This window comes from Cupressus sempervirens, chromosome 3 (assembly GCF_028749045.1).
Source record: "Cupressus sempervirens isolate cs-2001-9-10 chromosome 3, ASM2874904v1, whole genome shotgun sequence".
NCBI lineage: Eukaryota > Viridiplantae > Streptophyta > Pinopsida > Cupressales > Cupressaceae > Cupressus > Cupressus sempervirens.
The window spans coordinates 876366533-876370113 of record NC_143120.1 but is presented as its reverse complement, the minus strand read 5'-3'; the positions used below and the strand labels follow the sequence as shown (position 1 = coordinate 876370113).

General features: G+C 39.5%; 1 pseudogene across 1 annotated transcript; it reads right to left on the bottom strand.

The window, feature by feature from the left end:
- Positions 1 to 1416: 1416 nt before the first annotated feature.
- Positions 1417 to 3234, bottom strand: LOC149569586 (mitogen-activated protein kinase kinase 9 pseudogene; annotated as a pseudogene). The gene has a single exon (XR_016362776.1). The product of XR_016362776.1 is annotated as a mitogen-activated protein kinase kinase 9 pseudogene (transcript).
- Between the last annotated feature and the right edge of the window lie 347 nt (positions 3235 to 3581).

The following is a 3581-nucleotide window of genomic DNA, read 5'->3' as shown; positions in this document are numbered from 1 at the left end:
AGAATGCAAATCTAATAGTCAATAAGATAATTAATTTATCATCCTCAATTCATGATTTTAAAAAACAACCAACATATGAAAAATGATTTATGATTTATGTCATTTTGGAGAGCATTCTTTCCAGAGATGATTTTTGCAGGTAGAAAGTGGAAGTTGCAGCGTTGAGGAATTTGGCATCGAAGAGGTACAAAAAATTGAGCAACACTGTTTTGCGGCAACAAGACCAGAAGCATGCTGCAAAAGCTAGAGGAAGAGAAGAAGGCAGGAAATGGTAGGGATGTTGTGAGCTTGGCTCTCACCATTGCTTACACTACAATTTTCTGACTTTAAATTAAGAATTGGAAATTGAAAGAAGTTTCTAGAATTTATTTTCCACAATTTTTCTTCTAAAACATCATTTTTACCTCTAGCATAATTGTCTCTAGCCAATCAAAAAATAAGAATTATTGATTCAAAATTATTTTAAAAATAAACTAGTTCTTTTATTTTAAAAAATGAACTGCTTCTTCAACTTTAGAAAATCATTCATTAGCTTTGATTATAAAAATTAATTCCGCCCACTAGAAACATTAGTACTCTGCCTTATGCAAGGCAGAGACTAATAAAAGTGGAATAGGAATATGTACTAATTCCATCTATGTAGGTGGAATTGCAAATACTCATTTTTGGGCCAAAATTAGAGTACATCTTCCTATTTGCAATTCTGATTTGGTGCACCCAGACAAAGAATTCTAAATTTTAAAATTTTACATATGCATATTCCACTTATATTCCTGCTGCAATTCTAATTAGGTGCACCCAAACAGAAAATTGAGAATTTTAAGAATTTACATATGCCTATTTTGAAAACTATGTCAATATTTGTAAATGGAAAAAAACCTAATAATATAAATAAATTATCATTACAATCTTCTCATCTTACAATTAACAATACTTCACAATTCTTTCAGGGCCCGTTTGACCACTAGCATAGGAATGGAGAATAAGCATGTGATATTGGGCATAGGAATGGCTATTCCAATAACAAGTATTTTTTGGAATGGGTATAAGCTCATTTTAGAGGCAAAATGGGAATACAAAAATCGTATTCCAAAATTTTCCATTCCTATTCCATCAACCAAACAGGCCCTCAATTAACAATACTTCACAATTCTGTAATTGCTTGAAATTCGTTTATTCATCCTGTTTATACATATTGTTGATGGTTACACACAATCCAATCCAGAAATAATAGCAAAAATATTTAGTAAAACAAATTAATGATGCTAAAAAAACTGACATAATCTAATCCAGAAACTAGTTGTTACATTACTAATAAATTGGGAAATTTGATATTGTTAATCCTTCTCCAAATCGACAAAAAAATTTATTACCAATTCAAATTGCAAAATAGAGAACCAACATCATTTATGAATCTTTTAAATCATTAATAACATTAGATTTTCATATTCTTTAATATATGTGATTACTGTAGCCATTATGATCCAATTTAAAAACACACTGGCTGATCCGTCATCAGAATCAGAAACACTCTTCAAATCATTTTTAAGAAATTCCTCAAAACTCCCCTAAAAATTTAAAATCAGTCTCAACAATTCTGAAGAAATTCCTCAAAACTCCTTAGAAATTCCTTCCTGCTAAATCAAATCAAATCAAATCAAACTACATGAATCAGGGCCGCCAAATGATCTTCCAACAGAACAGAACAAGCAGCCCATACTCATCAGTTCAGAAAGGGCGAAAGAATTATGTCAGAAGCATTAATGGAAGCCATGCCATTTTACAGAGACAGAGGAGCAGCTTTGGAAATAAACGGGTGCGACAACAACTGCGCCGCCGTCCAGCGCTGAGCAGCATCCTTTCTCAGACAACGTCGAATGAAGTCCTGAAATTCAGGGGAAGCCGAAGGAGGAGGTAGGGGCGGCTCGCCGTAACAAATGGCCGCCATTAGAGACGGCCAGTCGAGCTGCGAACCAGAGGAAGAAAACGGAAATCTTCCGATATAGCACTCCAGAAGAGTCAATCCCAGGCTCCAAATATCCCCTGCGTAGCCGTCATAATGACCGTCATTCTCGTCCGGATCGATTCTCTCAGGGCTCATATACGCATATGTCCCTACATAAGAATTGCAGGGATCTAGGGTTCGAGACAAGATCCGGCTCACGCCGAAATCCGCGATCTTGACTTGCTGCTCGGAATTGAGCAAAAGATTTGAAGGCTTTATGTCGCGATGCACGATCTTGTGGCTGTGAAGGTACTTGAGGCCAAGGAGTACCTGCCGTGCAACCTCGGCCAGAAAGGGCTCGGGAAGCCGCGGCGTAGGGCGCTTGTCGAGTGAATCCCTGTCCATGTACTCCAGCACGAACTGGATCTCGCCGCCGCGATCAAAAACGCCGTGGCATTTGACGACAAAGGGGGAATCCGTCCGCCGTAGGATGTCCATCTCTCGCAGGATCTGGCCTCTGGTGGACAGATCGTGGTTGCCGTGCACGATCTTTAGGGCGTAGAGGCACTGCATCCGCCGGTGCCGGACCTTGTACACTTTCCCGCCCGCGCCGTACCCTAAGATTTCAACTTTTTCCAAATCCGCCGGGTCGCTCACTTCTCTGGTAGTGTTCGTGGCCATGGCTGCCTCGTTAGGGTTTACACCGGAATTAGGGTTTGAATTCGAAGGCTGCCTTGCAGCGGGCGGCGGCGGGAGCGGCAATGGCCTCGGGCCTCCGCCGAAGAGATCCTCTCGTGGAACAGTCGGGAGCCTTAACCCTAAGGCTCGCCCTCTGCTTCTTTGATTCTCCATTGCGATTCGAACCTCGAACCTCGGACTGGTTGATCGCTCTTCGAACCAAGAACCTTGGACTGCTCGATTGCGATTCGAACCTGGAACCTGTTGGATTTTTATAAGTAGGATTTTGGTTCAGTTGAAGCAGAAAGGAAAGGATATAATATTGTTTCGCGTCAAAGACGATTACTGTAAAGGGGGAAGCTTCCTTGACCTTTCTCCGGCGCGATGTTTGCGAGTCAGATTTATCGTTTGATCACGTGCGCATAATTCTGGGACGTGTTTTTTAATCAGCTCGGTCAGCCAGCATGTTTGAACAAATTGGTGGAAATTTGGAAAGTCTAAGTTGGATTTATTTTGTAGGTTGGACAATGGAGAGTACACACGAGGAGTTACGTTGAAAGAGGATTTGCCATGAGAAAATTGTGGATTTTTAATGGATTTGGAGCTATATGATTTGAGAGCACAAGTCATAGGTTTGATTTTTTTATTTTTTGGGTTAAAGGATGAAGTATCTATTCTATCAAATTTATTTGGATAGTTGTTCTAATTTTATTTCTTAAGATGTGAGAGTCTTGCATTCAAGAAGACTCACTCGATTTCTAATGAATTCATCAAGAACTATTTAATTTCATTTACTGATCAAGGGTTCATTGATAGTGGACTTTTCCTTTTTATCTTGGAATCTAGGTGATGTTAATTTAGGGCATGGTTAGTCCCTCAAGCAACACATCAAACAACAAATATGACCAGTAATAATTTAGAACTACATAAGAAGAATCAAGGGCCTTAGCAGAGCCTT